Source organism: Lissotriton vulgaris, chromosome 1_1 (assembly GCF_964263255.1).
Source record: "Lissotriton vulgaris chromosome 1_1, aLisVul1.2, whole genome shotgun sequence".
Taxonomy (NCBI): Eukaryota; Metazoa; Chordata; class Amphibia; order Caudata; family Salamandridae; genus Lissotriton; species Lissotriton vulgaris.
In genome coordinates this window covers 1,370,070,988-1,370,096,104 of record NC_141685.1, presented here as the reverse complement: position 1 = coordinate 1,370,096,104, position 25,117 = coordinate 1,370,070,988, and the positions used below count along the sequence as shown (strand labels likewise).

The window sequence follows — 25,117 nt, the reverse complement described above, 5'->3', positions numbered from 1 at the left end:
AAATTGGAGTTTAAGGCTTGGCAAGTAGTTTTAAATGCCAAGTCGAAGTGGCAGTACACTGCAGCACAGGCACTGCAGTAGCATGCTTGAGACAGGTTTGAAATGCTATTTCTTTGGGCGGCACAATCAGTCCCTGGGTATATGGTATACCACTTTACAAGGGGCTTTCAAGTAAATTAAATCTGTCAGTCAGGTATACTCCAATTATACACATGATTAGGGAAGAAGCACGTGCACTTCAGCACTGATTAGTAGCGATAAAGTGATCAGAGTCCTAAGGCCAACAAAAAGATACAGCAAAATGCGGAGGTGAAAAGCAATAAGGTGGGGTTGGAACCACCTTAAGAATGCAAGGTCTAACAAAAACGAACTAAGGATAACATGAGTAAAACATCAGGTTTCTCTACAGCATTTGGTGAGACAAGTGGGCCTTCTTTTATCTTCCATAAATGCAATCTTTCCCGGACCCCTTTATCATATAGCTCTTCAAGGAAAAAATATAAAGCACTTACAAAGGAGCCTCAAATACTCAAAGATGGTAGACTTCTGTAATATGGGCCATATACTAAAAGCAGCACGAAAACAGAGTGCAATAGGGTCCAAAAAACTTGAGTGACCCATGAGAGTATGCATGCAAGCCTATGGTATTCCAAACTAGAGATATACACATGCAATTTTTGTTTTTAGGAGAGAATGTGCCTGCTGAAAAAAACATTATTTTTAAAAAGTGCATTGCAGAATATCAGGAATTTGCTGTGGGACACCTTGAAAACTTGCATACAGATTATGTGCACATGCCTTACAGTCAGTTGTTGTGGCCGAGTGGTTAAGGCGATGGACTAGAAATCCATTGGGGTCTCCCCGCGCAGGTTCGAATCCTGCCGACAACGAGAATCTTTTTAACATCGGCTACAATTTCAGAAGTTAACCTTTAGTATTTCTTCCATGTCAGTTTTATAAATAGGTGGCTTATTTTGGTGTCACTATTGCCATATCACATATTTATTATCGCTCCCCCTTTCATATCTTTGCTATAACTCTTGTCCTTCATTAGCGCTGGTGCAAACGCTTCAAATTATTATACCCTGGCTCTCTTGGTCATACCTGTGCATGCACTTGAAACTTACTTTACCAATAAAAGAAGCAAATAGAGAAATAAAATAAAAGTGCTAGCTGGATTAGGCAAACACACTTCATAAAACTGCATTTTCTTTTCTATTCTCCCCCGTGTTACAAGCTTAACTGCTCCCTGTGTAATTTCTCTTAACCTGCTGTTCCTGGAAGAGAATTTCATCTACAAGCTCTTTCTGTGTTTTTTCCTAGTCTTTTCTTAGATTTGTAACTGTTCCTTTACATGCTCTATTTAGGCGCCATTAATCTCATTTGAGCTCCTTGTACCTGCTGCTGTTTTCTCCACATCTCATACTGTCTTTTCCCTCTTTCTCTCTTTCTCTGCGGTTGGTGGCTACTTTCCAAAGCGTCTGATGCCCCAATGTTCCTTCGTCTTGTTGTCAGACGTGAATTTGAAAAGCAACAAAATTAACAAGCCTTTACCACTCACACATGGCAGAAGTTTATACTTTAATTCAATGAGCTAAGAAAAGTGTGTTGTGGGGCCCCTACGAGCCATGGTGCTTGCTTCATCATAATTAGGCATGCAGTCATTAGCCACAGCTCTGATTATGGGTCACTGAGGTCAGTTTCAATAATTCCTCAAAAACCTAACCATGCAGTCCCCCCTAACTGTGTAGTTATCTTGCTTTACTGCTGTTTGTGTGATTAGCTGGGAGGAGCTCACGGCAGCATCCTCCCAATAAAAGTGTAGATGGACCGTTACTTAACTCTTTCTTGCTTCACATACAGATGGCTTGAGGAGGTACAGGGGAGATGCAGGTCTAATAAACAGAATAGAATATCTGCGCCAGGTGTGTTTCTCTGCATTGGTGTCCCATTACAGGCCCACCAGTGTATGTGTGATCTTTGACTCCTGCCAGTTCACAAGAAGGCGGCCAGGAAATGGTTTCAGCCTATCAACCACTGAGGAGATAAAGCCTTTGTATAAGGAATGAGGTAGCAATGAACACATTCAGCCTATCACAGAAGTAGCCCTGGGTGTTCCGAATTATAATTTCTTCATGTCACTGTACGTTATTGAGACCAAGTAGCTCGCCGTGATCGTATAGTGGTTAGTGCTCTGCGTTGTGGCCGCAGCAACCTCGGTTCGAATCCCAGTCACGGATTTGTGGTTGGCAATGTCACAGCAGTTGGGTTTTTCCTTTACAGAATTCCCAAATGTACCAGTTGTTTTTGTAAAATGTCTATTAAAAACAGATCCTTTTCAATATTTAAATGATCTAACGACAAATTATTTAAACACACATGATTATAAGATGTAGGTATACTGTACTTACTGACATAAATTATCGTTCTTGAACATATTTGCGGTAAGGGGAGCGGAGCTCTCCCCCAGGCCAATCAGAATGCAGATGAATGCAGTTGCAGTTGAGTGACCTGTGTTGTGGCTGTCTACAGGGAATGCACATATGTAGCTGTCTCGCAGCCCAATCCAGACGTCAATTGAAGACAGGTTTTCATGCAAATAGAGCAGTAAGTGCAGAGAAATGCTCACTCTCTAAAAATGGCATTTATACAATAGTAAGATTAAATCCAACCTCACCAGTAGATAGGATTTATCAATAAATAAATAAAGCTTCTCCTCTCTGAAATGGAATTACCCCCCAAAAAGTATAAGGGAAAACCCAATGCTAACCTATGAGAGGGGCAGACCTCACAGTAGTGAAAAATGTAATAGACTGTTTGATACTACTAGGACATACAAACTACCACAGTACATGTCTTACCTTTTACTTACATAGCATGATGCCCCTAGGACTACCTAGGGCCTACCCTAGGGGTTACTGATGTGTAATAAAATTGGAGTTTAAGGCTTGGCAAGTAGTTTTAAATGCCAAGTCGAAGTGGCAGTACACTGCAGCACAGGCACTGCAGTAGCAGGTTTGAGACAGGTTTGAAATGCTATTTCTTTGGGCGGCACAATCAGTCCCTGGGTATATGGTATACCACTTTACAAGGGGCTTTTAAGTAAATTAAATCTGTCAGTCAGGTATGCTCCAATTATACACATGATTAGGGAAGAAGCACGTGCACTTCAGCACTGATTAGTAGCGATAAAGTGATCAGAGTCCTAAGGCCAACAAAAAGATACAGGAAAATGCGGAGGTGAAAAGCAATAAGGTGGGGTTGGGACCACCTTAAGAATGCAAGGTCTAACAAAAACGAACTAAGGACAACATGAGTAAAACATCAGGTTTCTCTACCGCATTTGGTGAGACAAGTGGGCCTTCTTTTATCTTCCATAAATGCAATCTTTCCCGGACCCCTTTATTATATAGCTCTTCAAGGAAAAAATATAAAGCACTTACAAAGGAGCCTCAAATACTCAAAGATGGTAGACTTCTGTAATATGGGCCATATACTAAAAGCAGCACGAAAACAGAGTGCAATAGGGTCCAAAAAACTTGAGTGACCCATGAGAGTATGCATGCAAGCCTATGGTATTCCAAACTAGAGATATACACATGCAATTTTTGTTTTTAGGAGAGAATGTGCCTGCTGAAAAAAACATTATTTTTAAAAAGTGCATTGCAGAATATCAGGAATTTGCTGTGGGACACCTTGAAAACTTGCATACAGATTATGTGCACACGCCTTCCAGTCAGTTGTTGTGGCCGAGTGGTTAAGGCGATGGACTAGAAATCCATTGGGGTCTCCCCGCGCAGGTTCGAATCCTGCCAACAACGAGAATCTTTTTAACATCGGCTACAATTTCAGAAGTTAACCTTTAGTATTTCTTCCATGTCAGTTTTATAAATAGGTGGCTTATTTTGGTGTCACTATTGCCATATCACATATTTATTATCGCTCCCCCTTTCATATCTTTGCTATAACTCTCGTCCTTCATTAGCGCTGGTGCAAACGCTTCAAATTATTATACCCTGGCTCTCTCGGTCATACCTGTGCATGCACTTGAAACTTACTTTACCAATAAAAGAAGCAAATAGAGAAATAAAATAAAAGTGCTAGCTGGATTAGGCAAACACACTTCATAAAACTGCATTTTCTTTTCTATTCTCCCCCGTGTTAAAAGCTTAACTGCTCCCTGTGTAATTTCTCTTAACCTGCTGTTCCTGGAAGAGAATTTCATCTACAAGCTCTTTCTGTGTTTTTTCCTAGTCTTTTCTTTCCCTTTTCTTAGATTTGTAACTGTTCCTTTACGTGCTCTATTTAGGCGCCATTAATCTCATTTGAGCTCCTTGTACCTGCTGCTGTTTTCTCCACACCTCATACTGTCTTTTCCCTCTTTCTCTCTTTCTCTGCGGTTGGTGGCTACTTTCCAAAGCGTCTGATGCCCCAATGTTCCTTCGTCTTGTCGTCAGACGTGAATTTGAAAAGCAACAAAATTAACAAGCCTTTACCACTCACACATGGCAGAAGTTTATACTTTAATTCAATGAGCTAAGAAAAGTGTGTTGTGGGGCCCCTATGAGCCATGGTGCTTGCTTCATCATAATTAGGCATGCAGTCATTAGCCACAGCTCTGATTATGGGTCACTGGGGTCAGTTTCAATAATTCCTCAAAACCATAACCATGCAGTCCCCCCAACTGTGCAGTTATCTTGCTTTACTGCTGTTTGTGTGATTAGCTGGGAGGAGCTCACGGCAGCATCCTCCCAATAAAAGTGTAGATGGACCGTTCCTTAACTCTTTCTTGCTTCACATACAGATGGCTTGAGGAGGTACAGGGGAGATGCAGGTCTAATAAACAGAATAGAATATCTGCGCCAGGTGTGTTTCTCTGCATTGGTGTCCCATCACAGGCCCACCAGTGTATGTGTGATCTTTGACTCCTGCCAGTTCACAAGCAGGCGGCCAGGAAACGGTTTCAGCCTATCAACCACTGAGGAGATAAAGCCTTTGTATAAGGAATGAGGAAGCAATGAACACATTCAGCCTATCACAGGAGTAGCCCTGAGTGTTCAGAATTATAATTTCTTCATGTCACTGTACGTTATTGAGCCCAAGTAGCTCGCCGTGATCGTATAGTGGTTAGTACTCTGCGTTGTGGCCGCAGCAACCTCGGTTCGAATCCGAGTCACGGCATTGTGGTTGGCAATGTCACGGCAGTTGGGTTTTTCCTTTACAGAATTCCCAAATGTACCAGTTGTTTTTGTAAAATGTCTATTAAAAACAGATCCTTTTCAATATTTAAACGATCTAACGACAAATTATTTAAACACACATGATTATAAGATGTAGGTATACTGTACTTACTGACATAAATTATCGTTCTTGAACATATTTGCAGTAAGGGGAGCGGAGCTCTCCCCCAGGCCAATCAGAATGCAGATGAATGCAGTTGCAGTTGAGTGACCTGTATTGTGGCTGTCTATAGGGAATGCACATATGTAACTGTCTCGCAGCCCAATCCAGACGTCAATTGAAGACAGGTTTCGATGCAAATAGAGCAGTAAGTGCAGAGAAATGCTCACTCTCTAAAAATGGCATTTATACAATAGTAAGATTAAATCCAACCTCACCAGTAGATAGGATTTATCAATAAATAAATACAGCTTCTCCTCTCTGATATGGAATTACCCCCCAAAAAGTATAAGGGAATACCCAATGCTAACCTATGAGAGGGGCAGACCTTACAGTAGTGAAAAATGCAATAGACTGTTTGATACTACTAGGACATACAAACTACCACAGTACATGTCTTACCTTTTACTTGCATAGCATGATGCCCCTAGGACTACTTAGGGCCTACCTTAGGGGTTACTGATATGTAATAAAATTGGAGTTTAAGGCTTGGCAAGTAGTTTTAAATGCCAAGTCGAAGTGGCAGTACACTGCAGCACAGGCACTGCAGTAGCAGGCTTGAGACAGGTTTGAAATGCTATTTCTTTGGGCGGCACAATCAGTCCCTGGGTATATGGTATACCACTTTACTAGGGGCTTTCAAGTAAATTAAATCTGTCAGTCAGGTATACTCCAATTATGCACATGATTAGGGAAGAAGCACGTGCACTTCAGCACCGATTAGTAGCGATAAAGTGATCAGAGTCCTAAGGCCAACAAAAAGATACAGCAAAATGCGGAGGTGAAAAGCAATAAGGTGGGGTTGGGACCACCTTAAGAATGCAAGGTCTAACAAAAGCGAACTAAGGATAACATGAGTAAAACATCAGGTTTCTCTGCAGCATTTGGTGAGACAAGTGGGCCTTCTTTTATCTTCCATAAATGCAATCTTTCCCGGACCCCTTTATTATATAGCTCTTCAAGGAAAAAATATAAAGCACTTACAAAGGAGCCTCAAATACTCAAAGATGGTAGACTTCTGTAATATGGGCCATATACTAAAAGCAGCACGAAAACTGAGTGCAATAGGGTCCAAAAAACTTGAGTGACCCATGAGAGTATGCATGCAAGCCTATGGTATTCCAAACTAGAGATATACCAATGCAATTTTTGTTTTTAGGAGAGAATGTGCCTGCTGAAAAAAACATTATTTTTAAAAAGTGCATTGCAGAATATCAGGAATTTGCTGTGGGACACCGTGAAAACTTGCATACAGATTATGTGCACACGCCTTACAGTCAGTTGTTGTGGCCGAGTGGTTAAGGCGATGGACTAGAAATCCATTGGGGTCTCCCTGCTCAGGTTCGAATCCTGCCGACAACGAGAATCTTTTTAACATCGGCTACAATTTCAGAAGTTAACCTTTAGTATTTCTTCCATGTCAGTTTTATAAATAGGTGGCTTATTTTGGTGTCACTATTGCCATATCACATATTTATTATCGCTCCCCCTTTCATATCTTTGCTATAACTCTCGTCCTTCATTAGCGCTGGTGCAAACGCTTCAAATTATTATACCCTGGCTCTCTCGGTCATACCTGTGCATGCACTTGAAACTTACTTTACCAATAAAAGAAGCAAATAGAGAAATAAAATAAAAGTGCTAGCTGGATTAGGCAAACACACTTCATAAAACTGCATTTTCTTTTCTATTCTCCCCCGTGTTACAAGCTTAACTTCTCCCTGTGTAATTTCTCTTAACCTGCTGTTCCTGGAAGAGAATTTCATCTACAAGCTCTTTCTGTGTTTTTTCCTAGTCTTTTCTTTCCCTTTCCTTAGATTTGTAACTGTTCCTTTACATGCTCTATTTAGGCGCCATTAATCTCATTTGAGCTCCTTGTACCTGCTGCTGTTTTCTCCACACCTCATACTGTCTTTTCCCTCTTTCTCTCTTTCTCTGCGGTTGGTGGCTACTTTCCAAAGCGTCTGATGCCCCAATGTTCCCTCGTCTTGTTGTCAGACGTGAATTTGAAAAGCAACAAAATTAACAAGCCTTTACCACTCACACATGGCGGAAGTTTATACTTTAATTCAATGAGCTAAGAAAAGTGTGTTGTGGGGCCCCTGCGAGCCATGGTGCTTGCTTCATCATAATTAGGCATGCAGTCATTAGCCACAGCTCTGATTATGGGTCACTGAGGTCAGTTTCAATAATTCCTCAAAAACCTAACCATGCAGTCCCCCCTAACTGTGTAGTTATCTTGCGTTACTGCTGTTTGTGTGATTAGCTGGGAGGAGCTCACGGCAGCATCCTCCCAATAAAAGTGTAGATGGACCGTTCCTTAACTCTTTCTTGCTTCACATACAGATGGCTTGAGGAGGTACAGGGGAGATGCAGGTCTAATAAACAGAATAGAATATCTGCTCCAGGTGTGTTTCTCTGCATTGGTGTCCCATCACAGGCCCACCAGTGTATGTGTGATCTTTGACTCCTACCAGTTCACAAGCAGGCGGCCAGGAAACGGTTTCAGCCTATCAACCACTGAGGAGATAAAGCCTTTGTATAAGGAATGAGGAAGCAATGAACACATTCAGCCTATCACAGGAGTAGCCCTGAGTGTTCCGAATTATAATTTCTCCATGTCACTGTACATAATTGAGCGCAAGTAGCTCGCCGTGATCGTATAGTGGTTAGTACTCTGCGTTGTGGCAGCAGCAACCACGGTTCGAACCCGAGTCACTGCATTGTGGTTGGCAATGTCAAGGAAGTTGGGTTTTTCCTTTACAGAATTCCCAAATGTACCAGTTGTTTTTGTAAAATGTCTAATAAAAACAGATCCTTTTCAATATGTAAACGATCTAACGACAAATTATTTAAACACACATGATTATAAGATGTAGGTATACTGTACTTACTAACATAAATTATCGTTCTTGAACATATTTGCGGTAAGGGGAGCGGAGCTCTCCCCCAGGCCAATCAGAATGCAGATGAATGCAGTTGCAGTTGAGTGACCTGTGTTGTGGCTGTCTACAGGGAATGCACATATGTAGCTGTCTCGCAGCCCATTCCAGACATCAATTGAAGACAGGTTTTCATGCAAATAGAGCAGTAAGTGCAGAGAAATGCTCACTCTCTAAAAATGGCATTTATACAATAGTAAGATTAAATCCAACCTCACCAGTAGATAGGATTTATCAATAAATAAATAAAGCTTCTCCTCTCTGATATGGAATTACCCCCCAAAAATTATAAGGGAATACCCAATGCTAACCTATGAGAGGGGCAGACCTCACAGTAGTGAAAAATGTAATAGACTGTTTGATACTGCTAGGACATACAAACTACCACAGTACATGTCTTACCTTTTACTTACATAGCATGATGCCCCTAGGACTACCTAGGGCCTACCTTAGGGGTTACTGATATGTAATAAAATTGGAGTTTAAGGCTTGGCAAGTAGTTTTAAATGCCAAGTCGAAGTGGCAGTACACTGCAGCACAGGCACTGCAGTAGCAGGCTTGAGACAGGTTTGAATTGCTATTTCTTTGGGCGGCACAATCAGTCCCTGGGTATATGGTATACCACTTTACAAGGGGCTTTCAAGTAAATTAAATCCGTCAGTCAGGTATACTCCAATTATACACATGATTAGGGAAGAAGCACGTGCACTTCAGCACTGATTAGTAGCGATAAAGTGATCAGAGTCCTAAGGCCAACAAAAAGATACAGCAAAATGCGGAGGTGAAAAGCAATAAGGTGGGGTTGGGCCCACCTTAAGAATGCAAGGTCTAACATAAACGAACTAAGGATAACATGAGTAAAACATCAGGTTTCTCTACAGCATTTGGTGAGACAAGTGGGCCTTCTTTTATCTTCCATAAATGCAATCTTTCCCGGACCCCTTTATTATATAGCTCTTCAAGGAAAAAATATAAAGCACTTACAAAGGAGCCTCAAATACTCAAAGATGGTAGACTTCTGTAATATGGGCCATATACTAAAAGCAGCACGAAAACAGAGTGCAATAGGGTCCAAAAAACTTGAGTGACCCATGAGAGTATGCATGCAAGCCTATGGTATTCCAAACTAGAGATATACGCATGCAATTTTTGTTTTTAGGAGAGAATGTGCCTGCTGAAAAAAACATTATTTTTAAAAAGTGCATTGTAGAATATCAGGAATTTGCTGTGGAACACCTTGAAAACTTGCATACAGATTATGTGCACACGCCTTACAGTCAGTTGTTGTGGCCGAGGCGTTAAGGCGATGGACTAGAAATCCATTGGGGTCTCCCCGCGCAGGTTCGAATCCTGCCGACAACGAGAATCTTTTTAACATCGGCTACAATTTCAGAAGTTAACCTTTAGTATTTCTTCCATGTCAGTTTTATAAATAGGTGGCTTATTTTGGTGTCACTATTGCCATATCACATATTTATTATCGCTCCCCCTTTCATATCTTTGCTATAACTCTTGTCCTTCATTAGCGCTGGTGCAAACGCTTCAAATTATTATACCCTGGCTCTCTCGGTCATACCTGTGCATGCACTTGAAACTTACTTTACCAATAAAAGAAGCAAATAGAGAAATAAAATTAAAGTGCTAGCTGGATTAGGCAAACACACTTCATAAAACTGCATTTTCTTTTCTATTCTCCCCCGTGTTACAAGCTTAACTGCTCCCTGTGTAATTTCTCTTAACCTGCTGTTCCTGGAAGAGAATTTCATCTACAAGCTCTTTCTGTGTTTTTTCCTAGTCTTTTCTTTCCCTTTTCTTAGATTTGTAACTGTTCCTTTACATGCTCTATTTAGGCGCCATTAATCTCATTTGAGCTCCTTGTACCTGCTGCTGTTTTCTCCACACCTCATACTGTCTTTTCCCTCTTTCTCTCTTTCTCTGCGGTTGGTGGCTACTTTCCAAAGCGTCTGATGCCCCAATGTTCCTTCGTCTTGTTTTCAGACGTGAATTTGAAAAGCAACAAAATTAACAAGCCTTTACCACTCACACATGGCGGAAGTTTATACTTTAATTCAATGAGCTAAGAAAAGTGTGTTGTGGGGCCCCTGTGAGCCATGGTGCTTGCTCCATCATAATTAGGCATGCAGTCATTAGCCACAGCTCTGATTATGGGTCACTGAGGTCAGTTTCAATAATTCCTCAAAAACCTAACCATGCAGTCCCCCCTAACTGTGTAGTTATCTTGCTTTACTGCCGTTTGTGTGATTAGCTGGGAGGAGCTCACGGCAGCATCCTCCCAATAAAAGTGTAGATGGACCGTTCCTTAACTCTTTCTTGCTTCACATACAGATGGCTTGAGGAGGTACAGGGGAGATGCAGGTCTAATAAACAGAATAGAATATCTGCTCCAGGTGTGTTTCTCTGCATTGGTGTCCCATCACAGGCCCACCAGTGTATGTGTGATCTTTGACTCCTACCAGTTCACAAGCAGGCGGCCAGGAAACGGTTTCAGCCTATCAACCACTGAGGAGATAAAGCCTTTGTATAAGGAATGAGGAAGCAATGAACACATTCAGCCTATCACAGGAGTAGCCCTGAGTGTTCCGAATTATAATTTCTCCATGTCACTGTACGTTATTGAGCCCAAGTAGCTCGCCGTGATCGTATAGTGGTTAGTACTCTGCGTCGTGGCAGCAGCAACCACGGTTCGAACCCGAGTCACGGCATTGTGGTTGGCAATGTCACGGCAGTTGGGTTTTTCCTTTACAGAATTCCCAAATGTACCAGTTGTTTTTGTAAAATGTCTAATAAAAACAGATCCTTTTCAATATGTAAACGATCTAACGACAAATTATTTAAACACACATGATTATAAGATGTAGGTATACTGTACTTACTGACATAAATTATCGTTCTTGAACATATTTGCGGTAAGGGGAGCGGAGCTCTCCCCCAGGCCAATCAGAATGCAGATGAATGCAGTTGCAGTTGAGTGACCTGTGTTGTGGCTGTCTACAGGGAATGCACATATGTAGCTGTCTCGCAGCCCAATCCAGACATCAATTGAAGACAGGTTTTCATGCAAATAGAGCAGTAAGTGCAGAGAAATGCTCACTCTCTAAAAATGGCATTTATACAATAGTAAGATTAAATCCAACCTCACCAGTAGATAGGATTTATCAATAAATAAATAAAGCTTCTCCTCTCTGATATGGAATTACCCCCCAAAAAGTATAAGGGAATACCCAATGCTAACCTATGAGAGGGGCAGACCTCACAGTAGTGAAAAATGTAATAGTCTGTTTGAAACTACTAGGACATACAAACTACCACAGTACATGTCTTACCTTTTACTTACATAGCATGATGCCCCTAGGACTACCTAGGGCCTACCTTAGGGGTTACTGATATGTAATAAAATTGGAGTTTAAGGCTTGGCAAGTAGTTTTAAATGCCAAGTCGAAGTGGCAGTACACTGCAGCACAGGCACTGCAGTAGCAGGCTTGAGACAGGTTTGAATTGCTATTTCTTTGGGCGGCACAATCAGTCCCTGGGTATATGGTATACCACTTTACAAGGGGCTTTCAAGTAAATTAAATCCGTCAGTCAGGTATACTCCAATTATACACATGATTAGGGAAGAAGCACGTGCACTTCAGCACTGATTAGTAGCGATAAAGTGATCAGAGTCCTAAGGCCAACAAAAAGATACAGCAAAATGCGGAGGTGAAAAGCAATAAGGTGGGGTTGGGCCCACCTTAAGAATGCAAGGTCTAACATAAACGAACTAAGGATAACATGAGTAAAACATCAGGTTTCTCTACAGCATTTGGTGAGACAAGTGGGCCTTCTTTTATCTTCCATAAATGCAATCTTTCCCGGACCCCTTTATTATATAGCTCTTCAAGGAAAAAATATAAAGCACTTACAAAGGAGCCTCAAATACTCAAAGATGGTAGACTTCTGTAATATGGGCCATATACTAAAAGCAGCACGAAAACAGAGTGCAATAGGGTCCAAAAAACTTGAGTGACCCATGAGAGTATGCATGCAAGCCTATGGTATTCCAAACTAGAGATATACGCATGCAATTTTTGTTTTTAGGAGAGAATGTGCCTGCTGAAAAAAACATTATTTTTAAAAAGTGCATTGCAGAATATCAGGAATTTGCTGTGGGACACCTTGAAAACTTGCATACAGATTATGTGCACACGCCTTACAGTCAGTTTTTGTGGCCGAGGCGTTAAGGCGATGGACTAGAAATCCATTGGGGTCTCCCCGCGCAGGTTCGAATCCTGCCGACAACGAGAATCTTTTTAACATCGGCTACAATTTCATAAGTTAACCTTTAGTATTTCTTCCATGTCAGTTTTATAAATAGGTGGCTTATTTTGGTGTCACTATTGCCATATCACATATTTATTATCGCTCCCCCTTTCATATCTTTGCTATAACTCTCGTCCTTCATTAGCGCTGGTGCAAACGCTTCAAATTATTATACCCTGGCTCTCTCGGTCATACCTGTGCATGCACTTGAAACTTACTTTACCAATAAAAGAAGCAAATAGAGAAATAAAATAAAAGTGCTAGCTGGATTAGGCAAACACACTTCATAAAACTGCATTTTCTTTTCTATTCTCCCCCGTGTTACAAGCTTAACTGCTCCCTGTGTAATTTCTCTTAACCTGCTGTTCCTGGAAGAGAATTTCATCTACAAGCTCTTTCTGTGTTTTTTCCTAGTCTTTTCTTTCCCTTTTCTTAGATTTGTAACTGTTCCTTTACGTGCTCTATTTAGGCGCCATTAATCTCATTTGAGCTCCTTGTACCTGCTGCTGTTTTCTCCACACCTCATACTGTCTTTTCCCTCTTTCTCTCTTTCTCTGCGGTTGGTGGCTACTTTCCAAAGCGTCTGATGCCCCAATGTTCCTTCGTCTTGTTGTCAGACGTGAATTTGAAAAGCAACAAAATTAACAAGCCTTTACCACTCACACATGGCAGAAGTTTATACTTTAATTCAATGAGCTAAGAAAAGTGTGTTGTGGGGCCCCTACGAGCCATGGTGCTTGCTTCATCATAATTAGGCATGCAGTCATTAGCCACAGCTCTGATTATGGGTCACTGAGGTCAGTTTCAATAATTCCTCAAAAACTTAACCATACCTGTGTAGTTATCTTGCTTTACTGCTGTTTGTGTGATTAGCTGGGAGGAGCTCACGGCAGCATCCTCCCAATAAAAGTGTAGATGGACCGTTCCTTAACTCTTTCTTGCTTCACATACAGATGGCTTGAGGAGGTACAGGGGAGATGCTGGTCTAATAAACAGAATAGAATATCTGCGCCAGGTGTGTTTCTCTGCATTGGTGTCCCATCACAGGCCCACCAGTGTATGTGTGATCTTTGACTCCTGCCAGTTCACAAGCAGGCGGCCAGGAAACGGTTTCAGCCTATCAACCACTGAGGAGATAAAGCCTTTGTATAAGGAATGAGGAAGCAATGAACACATTCAGCCTATCACAGGAGTAGCCCTGAGTGTTCCGAATTATAATTTCTTCATGTCACTGTACGTTATTGAGCCCAAGTAGGTCGCCGTGATCGTATAGTGGTTAGTACTCTGCGTTGTGGCCGCAGCAACCTCGGTTCGAATCCGAGTCACGGCATTGTGGTTGGCAATGTCACGGCAGTTGGGTTTTTCCTTTACAGAATTCCCAAATGTACCAGTTGTTTTTGTAAAATGTCTATTAAAAACAGATCCTTTTCAATAATTAAACGATCTAATGACAAATTATTTAAACACACATGATTATAAGATGTAGGTATACTGTACTTACTGACATAAATTATCGTTCTTGAACATATTTGCGGTAAGGGGAGCGGAGCTCTCCCCCAGGCCAATCAGAATGCAGATGAATGCAGTTGCAGTTGAGTGACCTGTGTTGTGGCTGTCTACAGGGAATGCACATATGTAGCTGTCTCACAGCCCAATCCAGACGTCAATTGAAGACAGGTTTCAATGCAAATAGAGCAGTAAGTGTAGAGAAATGCTCACTCTCTAAAAATGGCATTTATACAATAGTAAGATTAAATCCAACCTCACCAGTAGATAGGATTTATCAATAAATAAATAAAGCTTCTCCTCTCTGATATGGAATTACCCCCCAAAAAGTATAAGGGAATACCCAATGCTAACCTATGAGAGGGGCAGACCTCACAGTAGTGAAAAATGTAATAGACTGTTTGATACTACTAGGACATACAAACTACCACAGTACATGTCTTACCTTTTACTTACATAGCATGATGCCCCTAGGACTACCTAGGGCCTACCTTAGGGGTTACTGATATGTAATAAAATTGAAGTTTAAGGCTTGGCAAGTAGTTTAAAATGCCAAGTCGAAGTGGCAGTACACTGCAGCACAGGCACTGCAGTAGCAGGCTTGAGACAGGTTTGAAATGCTATTTCTTTGGGCGGCACAATCAGTCCCTGGGTATATGGTATACCACTTTACAAGGGGCTTTCAAGTAAATTAAATCTGTCAGTCAGGTATACTCCAATTATACACATGATTAGGGAAGAAGCACGTGCACTTCAGCACTGATTAGTAGCGATAAAGTGATCAGAGTCCTAAGGCCAACAAAAAGATACAGCAAAATGCGGAGGTGAAAAGCAATAAGGTAGGGTTGGGACCACCTTAAGAATGCAAGGTCTAACAAAAACGAACTAAGGATAACATGAGTAAAACATCAGGTTTCTCTACAGCATTTGGTGAGACAAATGGGCCTTCTTTTATCTTCCATAAATGCAATCTTTCCCGGACCCCTTTATTATATAGCTCTTCAAGGAAAAAATATAAAGCACTTACAAATGAGCCTCAAATACTCAAAGATGGTAGACTTCTGTAATATGGGCCATATACTAAAAGCAGCACGAAAACAGAGTGCAATAGGGTCCCAAAAACTTGAGTGATCCATGAGAGTATGCATGCAAGCCTATGGTATTCCAAACTAGAGATATACGCATGCAATTTTTGTTTTTAGGAGAGAATGTGCCTGCTGAAAAAAACATTTTTAAAAAGTGCATTGCAGAATATCAGGAATTTGCTGTGGGACACCTTGAAAACTTGCATACAGATTATGTGCAGACACCTTACAGTCAGTTGTTGTGGCCGAGTGGTTAAGGCGATGGACTAGAAATCCATTGGGGTCTCCTTGCGCAGGTTCGAATCCTGCCGACAACGAGAATCTTTTTAACATCGGCTACAATTTCAGAAGTTAACCTTTAGTATTTCTTCCATGTCAGTTTTATAAATAGGTGGCTTATTTTGGTGTCACTATTGCCATATCACATATTTATTATCGCTCCCCCTTTCATATCTTTGCTATAACTCTCGTCCTTCATTAGCGCTGGTGCAAACGCTTCAAATTATTATACCCTGGCTCTCTTGGTCATACCTGTGCATGCACTTGAAACTTACTTTACCAATAAAAGAAGCAAATAGAGAAATAAAATAAAAGTGCTAGCTGGATTAGGCAAACACACTTCATAAAACTGCATTTTCTTTTCTATTCTCCCCCGTGTTACAAGCTTAACTGCTCCCTGTGTAATTTCTCTTAACCTGCTGTTCCTGGAAGAGAATTTCATCTACAAGCTCTTTCTGTGTTTTTTCCTAGTCTTTTCTTTCCCTTTTCTTAGATTTGTAACTGTTCCTTTACGTGCTCTATTTAGGCGCCATTAATCTCATTTGAGCTCCTTGTACCTGCTGCTGTTTTCTCCACACCTCATACTGTCTTTTCCCTCTTTCTCTCTTTCTCTGCGCTTGGTGGCTACTTTCCAAAGCGTCTGATGCCCCAATGTTCCTTCGTCTTGTTGTCAGACGTGAATTTGAAAAGCAACAAAATTAACAAGCCTTTACCACTCACACATGGCAGAAGTTTATACTTTAATTCAATGAGCTAAGAAAAGTGTGTTGTGGGGCCCCTACGAGCCATGGTGCTTGCTTCATCATAATTAGGCATGCAGTCATTAGCCACAGCTCTGATTATGGGTCACTGAGGTCAGTTTCAATAAATCCTCAAAAACCTAACCATGCAGCCCCCCTAACTGTGTAGTTATCTTGCTTTACTGCTGTTTGTGTGATTAGCTGGGAGGAGCTCACGGCAGCATCCTCCCAATAAAAGTGTAGATGGACCGTTCCTTAACTCTTTCTTGCTTCACATACAGATGGCTTGAGGAGGTACAGGGGAGATGCAGGTCTAATAAACAGAATAGAATATCTGCGCCAGGTGTGTTTCTCTGCATTGGTGTCCCATCACAGGCCCACCAGTGTATGTGTGATCTTTGACTCCTGCCAGTTCACAAGCAGGCGGCCAGGAAACGGTTTCAGCCTATCAACCACTGAGGAGATAAAGCCTTTGTATAAGGAATGAGGAAGCAATGAACACATTCAGCCTATCACAGGAGTAGCCCTGAGTGTTCCGAATTATAATTTCTTCATGTCACTGTACGTTATTGAGCCCAAGTAGCTCGCCGTGATCGTATAGTGGTTAGTACTCTGCGTTGTGGCAGCAGCAACCACGGTTCGAACCCGAGTCACTGCATTGTGGTTGGCAATGTCACGGCAGTTGGGTTTTTCCTTTACAGAATTCCCAAATGTACCAGTTGTTTTTGTAAAATGTCTAATAAAAACAGATCCTTTTCAATATTTAAACGATCTAATGACAAATTATTTAAACACACATGATTATAAGATGTAGGTATACTGTACTTACTGACATAAATTATCGTTCTTGAACATATTTGCGGTAAGGGGAGCGGAGCTCTCCCCCAGGCCAATCAGAATGCAGATGAATGCAGTTGCAGTTGAGTGACCTGTGTTGTGGCTGTCTACAGGGAATGCACATATGTAGCTGTCTCGCAGCCCAATCCAGACATCAATTGAAGACAGGTTTCAATGCAAATAGAGCAGTAAGTGCAGAGAAATGCTCACTCTCTAAAAATGGCATTTATACAATAGTAAGATTAAATCCAACCTCACCAGTAGATAGGATTTATCAATAAATAAATAAAGCTTCTCCTCTCTGATATGGAATTACCCCCCAAAAAGTATAAGGGAATACCCAATGCTAACCTATGAGAGGGGCAGACCTCACAGTAGTGAAAAATGTAATAGACTGTTTGATACTACTAGGACATACAAACTACCACAGTACATGTCTTACCTTTTACTTACATAGCATGATGCCCCTAGGACTACCTAGGGCCTACCTTAGGGGTTACTGATATGTAATAAAATTGGAGTTTAAGGCTTGGCAAGTAGTTTTAAATGCCAAGTCAAAGTGGCAGTACACTGCAGCACAGGCACTGCAGTAGCAGGCTTGAGACAGGTTTGAATTGCTATTTCTTTGGGCGGCACAATCAGTCCCTGGGTATATGGTATACCACTTTACAAGGGGCTTTCAAGTAAATTAAATCCGTCAGTCAGGTATACTCCAATTATACACATGATTAGGGAAGAAGCACGTGCACTTCAGCACTGATTAGTAGCGATAAAGTGATCAGAGTCCTAAGGCCAACAAAAAGATACAGCAAAATGCGGAGGTGAAAAGCAATAAGGTAGGGTTGGGACCACCTTAAGAATGCAAGGTCTAACAAAAACGAACTAAGGATAACATGAGTAAAACATCAGGTTTCTCTACAGCATTTGGTGAGACAAGTGGGCCTTCTTTTATCTTCCATAAATGCAATCTTTCCCGGACCCCTTTATTATATAGCTCTTCAAGGAAAAAATATAAAGCACTTACAAAGGAGCCTTAAATACTCAAAGATGGTAGACTTCTGTAATATGGGCCATATACTAAAAGCAGCACGAAAACAGAGTGCAATAGGGTCCAAAAAACTTGAGTGACCCATGAGAGTATGCATGCAAGCCTATGGTATTCCAAACTAGAGATATACGCATGCAATTTTTGTTTTTAGGAGAGAATGTGCCTGCTGAAAAAAACATTATTTTTAAAAAGTGCATTGCAGAATATCAGGAATTTGCTGTGGGACACCTTGAAAACTTGCATACAGATTATGTGCACACGCCTTACAGTCAGTTTTTGTGGCCGAGGCGTTAAGGCGATGGACTAGAAATCCATTGGGGTCTCCCCGCGCAGGTTCGAATCCTGCCGACAACGAGAATCTTTTTAACATCGGCTACAATTTCAGAAGTTAACCTTTAGTACTTCTTCCATGTCAGTTTTATATATAGGTGGCTTATTTTGGTGTCACTATTGCCATATCACATATTTATTATCGCTCCCCCTTTCATATCTTTGCTATAACTCTCGTCCTTCATTAGCGCTGGTGCAAACGCTTCAAATTATTATACCCGGGCTCTCTCGGTCAAACCTGTGCATGCACTTGAAACTTACTTTACCAATAAAAGAAGCAAATAGAGAAATAAAATAAAAGTGCTAGCTGGATTAGGCAAACACACTTCATAAAACTGCATTTTCTTTTCTATTCTCCCCCGTGTTACAAGCTTAACTGCTCCCTGTGTAATTTCTCTTAACCTGCTGTTCCTGGAAGAGAATTTCATCTACAAGCTATTTCTGTGTTTTTTCCTAGTCTTTTCTTTCCCTTTTCTTAGATTTGTAACTGTTCCTTTACGTGCTCTATTTAGGCGCCATTAATCTCATTTGAGCTCCTTGTACCTGCTGCTGTTTTCTCCACACCTCATACTGTCTTTTCCCTCTTTCTCTCTTTCTCTGCGGTTGGTGGCTACTTTCCAAAGCGTCTAATGCCCCAATATTCCTTCGTCTTGTTGTCAGACGTGAATTTGAAAAGCAACAAAATTAACAAGCCTTTACCACTCACACATGGCAGAAGTTTATACTTTAATTCAATGAGCTAAGAAAAGTGTGTTGTGGGGCCCCTACGAGCCATGGTGCTTGCTTCATCATAATTAGGCATGCAGTCATTAGCCACAGCTCTGATTATGGGTCACTGAGGTCAGTTTCAATAATTCCTCAAAAACCTAACCATGCAGTCCCCCCTAACTGTTTAGTTATCTTGCTTTACTGCTGTTTGTGTGATTAGCTGGGAGGAGCTCACGCCAGCATCCTCCCAATAAAAGTGTAGATGAACCGTTCCTTAACTCTTTCTTGCTTCACATACAGATGGCTTGAGGAGGTACAGGGGAGATGCAGGTCTAATAAACAGAATAGAATATCTGCGCCAGGTGTGTTTCTCTGCATTGGTGTCCCATCACAGGCCCACCAGTGTATGTGTGATCTTTGACTCCTGCCAGTTCACAAGCAGGCGGCCAGGAAACGGTTTCAGCCTATCAACCACTGAGGAGATAAAGCCTTTGTATAAGGAATGAGGAAGCAATGAACACATTCAGCCTATCACAGGAGTAGCCCTGAGTGTTCAGAATTATAATTTCTCCATGTCACCGTACGTTATTGAGCCCAAGTAGCTCGCCGTGATTGTATAGTGGTTAGTACTCTGCGTTGTGGCCGCAGCAACCTCGGTTCGAATCCGAGTCACGGCATTGTGGTTGGCAATGTCACGGCAGTTGGGTTTTTCCTTTACAGAATTCCCAAATGTACCAGTTGTTTTTGTAAAATGTCTAATAAAAACAGATCCTTTTCAATATTTAAACGATCTAACGACAAATTATTTAAACACACATGATTATAAGATGTAGGTATACTGTACTTACTGACATAAATTATCATTCTTGACCATATTTGCGGTAAGGGGAGCGGAGCTCTCCCCCAGGCCAATCAGAATGCAGATGAATGCAGTTGCAGTTGAGTGGCCTGTGTTGTGGCTGTCTACAGGGAATGCACATATGTAGCTGTCTCGCAGCCCAATCCAGACATCAATTGAAGACAGGTTTTCATGCAAATATAGCAGTAAGTGCAGGGAAATGCTCACTCTCTAAAAATGGCATTTATACAATAGTAAGATTAAATCCAACCTCACCAGTAGATAGGATTTATCAATAAATAAATAAAGCTTCTCCTCTCTGATATGGAATTACCCCCCAAAAAGTATAAGGGAATACCCAATGCTAACCTATGAGAGGGGCAGACCTCACAGTAGTGAAAAATGTAATAGACTGTTTGATACTACTAGGACATACAAACTACCACAGTACATGTCTTACCTTTAACTTACATAGCATGATGCCCCTAGGACTACCTAGGGCCTACCTTAGGGGTTACTGATATGTAATAAAATTGGAGTTTAAGGCTTGGCAAGTAGTTTTAAATGCCAAGTCGAAGTGGCAGTACACTGCAGCACAGGCACTGCAGTAGAAGGCTTGAGACAGGTTTGAATTGCTATTTCTTTGGGCGGCACAATCAGTCCCTGGGTATATGGTATACCACTTTACAAGGGGCTTTCAAGTAAATTAAATCCGTCAGTCAGGTATACTCCAATTATACACATGATTAGGGAAGAAGCACGTGCACTTCAGCACTGATTAGTAGCGATAAAGTGATCAGAGTCCTAAGGCCAACAAAAAGATACAGCAAAATGCGGAGGTGAAAAGCAATAAGGTGGGGTTGGGACCACCTTAAGAATGCAAGGTCTAACAAAAACGAACTAAGGATAACATGAGTAAAACATCAGGTTTCTCTACAGCATTTGGTGAGACAAGTGGGCCTTCTTTTATCTTCCATAAATGCAATCTTTCCCGGACCCCTTTATTATATAGCACTTCAAGGAAAAAATATAAAGCACTTACAAAGGAGCCTCAAATACTCAAAGATGGTAGACTTCTGTAATATGGGCCATATACTAAAAGCAGCACGAAAACAGAGTGCAATAGGGTCCAAAAAACTTGAGTGACCCATGAGAGTATGCATGCAAGCCTATGGTATTCCAAACTAGAGATATAAGCATGCAATTTTTGTTTTTAGGAGAGAATGTGCCTGCTGAAAAAAACATTATTTTTAAAAAGTGCATTGCAGAATATCAGGAATTTGCTGTGGGACACCGTGAAAACTTGCATACAGATTATGTGCACACGCCTTACAGTCAGTTTTTGTGGCCGAGTGGTTAAGGCGATGGACTAGAAATCCATTGGGGTCTACCCGCGCAGGTTCGAATCCTGCCGACAATGAGAATCTTTTTAACATCGGCTACAATTTCAGAAGTTAACCTTTAGTATTTCTTCCATGTCAGTTTTATAAATAGGTGGCTTATTTTGGTGTCACTATTGCCATATCACATATTTATTATCGCTCCCCCTTTCATATCTTTGCTATAACTCTCGTCCTTCATTAGCGCTGGTGCAAACGCTTCAAATTATTATACCCGGGCTCTCTCGGTCAAACCTGTGCATGCACTTGAAACTTACTTTACCAATAAAAGAAGCAAATAGAGAAATAAAATAAAAGTGCTAGCTGGATTAGGCAAACACACTTCATAAAACTGCATTTTCTTTTCTATTCTCCCCCGTGTTACAAGCTTAACTGCTCCCTGTGTAATTTCTCTTAACCTGCTGTTCCTGGAAGAGAATTTCATCTACAAGCTATTTCTGTGTTTTTTCCTAGTCTTTTCTTTCCCTTTTCTTAGATTTGTAACTGTTCCTTTACGTGCTCTATTTAGGCGCCATTAATCTCATTTGAGCTCCTTGTACCTGCTGCTGTTTTCTCCACACCTCATACTGTCTTTTCCCTCTTTCTCTCTTTCTCTGCGGTTGGTGGCTACTTTCCAAAGCGTCTGATGCCCCAATATTCCTTCGTCTTGTTGTCAGACGTGAATTTGAAAAGCAACAAAATTAACAAGCCTTTACCACTCACACATGGCAGAAGTTTATACTTTAATTCAATGAGCTAAGAAAAGTGTGTTGTGGGGCCCCTACGAGCCATGGTGCTTGCTTCATCATAATTAGGCATGCAGTCATTAGCCACAGCTCTGATTATGGGTCACTGAGGTCAGTTTCAATAATTCCTCAAAAACCTAACCATGCAGTCCCCCCTAACTGTGTAGTTATCTTGCTTTACTGCTGTTTGTGTGATTAGCTGGGAGGAGCTCACGCCAGCATCCTCCCAATAAAAGTGTAGATGAACCGTTCCTTAACTCTTTCTTGCTTCACATACAGATGGCTTGAGGAGGTACAGGGGAGATGCAGGTCTAATAAACAGAATAGAATATCTGCGCCAGGTGTGTTTCTCTGCATTGGTGTCCCATCACAGGCCCACCAGTGTATGTGTGATCTTTGACTCCTGCCAGTTCACAAGCAGGCGGCCAGAAAACGGTTTCAGCCTATCAACCACTGAGGAGATAAAGCCTTTGTATAAGGAATGAGGAAGCAATGAACACATTCAGCCTATCACAGGAGTAGCCCTGAGTGTTCCGAATTATAATTTCTTCATGTCACTGTACATTATTGAGCCCAAGTAGCTCGCCGTGATCGTATAGTGGTTAGTACTCTGCGTTGTGGCCGCAGCAACCTCGGTTCGAATCCGAGTCACGGCATTGTGGTTGGCAATGTCAAGGCAGTTGGGTTTTTCCTTTACAGAATTCCCAAATGTACCAGTTGTTTTTGTAAAATGTCTATTAAAACAGATCCATTTCAATATTTAAACGATCTAACGACAAACTATTTAAACTCACATGATTATAAGATGTAGGTATACTGTACTTACTGACATAAATTATCGTTCTTGAACATATTTGCGGTAAGGGGAGCGGAGCTCTCCCCCAGGCCAACCAGAATGCAGATGAATGCAGTTGCAGTTGAGTGACCTGTGTTGTGGCTGTCTACAGGGAATGCACATATGTAGCTGTCTCGCAGCCCAATCCAGACGTCAATTGAAGACAGGTTTTCATGCAAATAGAGCAGTAAGTGCAGAGAAATGCTCACTCTCTAAAAATGGCATTTATACAATAGTAAGATTAAATCCAACCTCACCAGTAGATAGGATTTATCAATAAATAAATAAAGCTTCTCCTCTCTGATATGGAATTACCCCCCAAAAAGTATAAGGGAATACCCAATGCTAACCTATGAGAGGGGCAGACCTCACAGTAGTGAAAAATGTAATAGACTGTTTGATACTACTAGGACATACAAACTACCACAGTACATGTCTTACCTTTTACTTGCATAGCATGATGCCCCTAGGACTACTTAGGGCCTACCTTAGGGGTTACTGATATGTAATAAAATTGGAGTTTAAGGCTTGGCAAGTAGTTTTAAATGCCAAGTCGAAGTGGCAGTACACTGCAGCACAGGCACTGCAGTAGCAGGCTTGAGACAAGTTTGAAATGCTATTTCTTTGGGCGGCACAATCAGTCCCTGGGTATATGGTATACCACTTTACAAGGGGCTTTCAAGTAAATTAAATCTGTCAGTCAGGTATACTCCAATTATACACATGATTAGGGAAGAAGCACGTGCACTTCAGCACTGATTAGTAGCGATAAAGTGATCAGAGTCCTAAGGCCAACAAAAAGATACAGCAAAATGCGGAGGTGAAAAGCAATAAGGTGGGGTTGGGACCACCTTAAGAATGCAAGGTCTAACAAAAACGAACTAAGGATAACATGAGTAAAACATCAGGTTTCTCTACAGCATTTGGTGAGACAAGTGGGCCTTCTTTTATCTTCCATAAATGCAATCTTTCCCGGACCCCTTTATTATATAGCTCTTCAAGGAAAAAATATAAAGCACTTACAAAGGAGCCTCAAATACTCAAAGATGGTAGACTTCTGTAATATGGGCCATATACTAAAAGCAGCACGAAAACAGAGTGCAATAGGGTCCAAAAAACTTGAGTGACCCATGAGAGTATGCATGCAAGCCTATGGTATTCCAAACTAGAGATATACGCATGCAATTTTTGTTTTTAGGAGAGAATGTGCCTGCTGAAAAAAACATTATTTTTAAAAAGTGCATTGCAGAATATCAGGAATTTGCTGTGGGACACTTTGAAAACTTGCATACAGATTATGTGCACACGACTTACAGTCAGTTGTTGTGGCCGAGTGGTTAAGGCGATGGACTAGAAATCCATTGGGGTCTCCCCGCGCAAGTTCGAATCCTGCCGACAACGAGAATCTTTTTAACATCGGCTACAATTTCAGAAGTTAACCTTTAGTATTTCTTCCATGTCAGTTTTATAAATAGGTGGCTTATTTTGGTGTCACTATTGCCATAACACATATTTATTATCGCTCCCCCTTTCATATCTTTGCTATAACTCTCGTCCTTCATTAGCGCTGGTGCAAACGCTTCAAATTATTATACCCTGGCTCTCTCAGTCATACCTTTGCATGCACTTGAAACTTACTTTACCAATAAAAGAAGCAAATAGAGAAATAAAATAAAAGTGCTAGCTGGATTAGGCAAACACACTTCATAAAACTGCATTTTCTTTTCTATTCTCCCCTGTGTTACAAGCTTAACTGCTCCCTGTGTAATTTCTCTTAACCTGCTGTTCCTGGAAGAGAATTTCATCTACAAGCTCTTTCTCTGTTTTTTCCTAGTCTTTTCTTTCCCTTTTCTTAGATGTGTAACTGTTCCTTTACGTGCTCTATTTAGGCGCCATTAATCTCATTTGAGCTCCTTGTACCTGCTGCTGTTTTCTCCACACCTCATACTGTCTTTTCCCTCTTTCTCTCTTTCTCTGCGGTTGGTGGCTACTTTCCAAAGCGTCTGATGCCCCAATGTTCCTTCGTCTTGTTGTCAGACGTGAATTTGAAAAGCAACAAAATTAACAAGCCTTTACCACTCACATATGGCAGAAGTTTATACTTTAATTCAATGAGCTAAG

The 25,117-nt window shown here is 41.2% G+C and overlaps 8 non-coding genes across 8 annotated transcripts; all 8 read left to right on the top strand.

Moving 5' to 3' along the window:
• Nucleotides 1-808: 808 nt before the first annotated feature.
• Nucleotides 809-890, top strand: TRNAS-AGA (transfer RNA serine (anticodon AGA)). Its single transcript has one exon. It is a non-coding gene; the product is annotated as a tRNA-Ser (tRNA).
• Nucleotides 891-3,739: 2,849 nt separating this feature from the next.
• Nucleotides 3,740-3,821, top strand: TRNAS-AGA (transfer RNA serine (anticodon AGA)). Its single transcript has one exon. It is a non-coding gene; the product is annotated as a tRNA-Ser (tRNA).
• Nucleotides 3,822-5,109: 1,288 nt separating this feature from the next.
• On the top strand, nucleotides 5,110-5,181 carry TRNAH-GUG (transfer RNA histidin (anticodon GUG)). Its single transcript has one exon. It is a non-coding gene; the product is annotated as a tRNA-His (tRNA).
• Nucleotides 5,182-13,923: 8,742 nt separating this feature from the next.
• Nucleotides 13,924-13,995, top strand: TRNAH-GUG (transfer RNA histidin (anticodon GUG)). The gene has a single exon. It is a non-coding gene; the product is annotated as a tRNA-His (tRNA).
• Nucleotides 13,996-15,491: 1,496 nt separating this feature from the next.
• TRNAS-AGA (transfer RNA serine (anticodon AGA)) lies at nucleotides 15,492-15,573 on the top strand. Its single transcript has one exon. It is a non-coding gene; the product is annotated as a tRNA-Ser (tRNA).
• Nucleotides 15,574-19,803: 4,230 nt separating this feature from the next.
• Nucleotides 19,804-19,875, top strand: TRNAH-GUG (transfer RNA histidin (anticodon GUG)). The gene has a single exon. It is a non-coding gene; the product is annotated as a tRNA-His (tRNA).
• Nucleotides 19,876-22,745: 2,870 nt separating this feature from the next.
• TRNAH-GUG (transfer RNA histidin (anticodon GUG)) lies at nucleotides 22,746-22,817 on the top strand. The gene has a single exon. It is a non-coding gene; the product is annotated as a tRNA-His (tRNA).
• Nucleotides 22,818-24,315: 1,498 nt separating this feature from the next.
• TRNAS-AGA (transfer RNA serine (anticodon AGA)) lies at nucleotides 24,316-24,397 on the top strand. Its single transcript has one exon. It is a non-coding gene; the product is annotated as a tRNA-Ser (tRNA).
• Nucleotides 24,398-25,117: the final 720 nt, after the last annotated feature.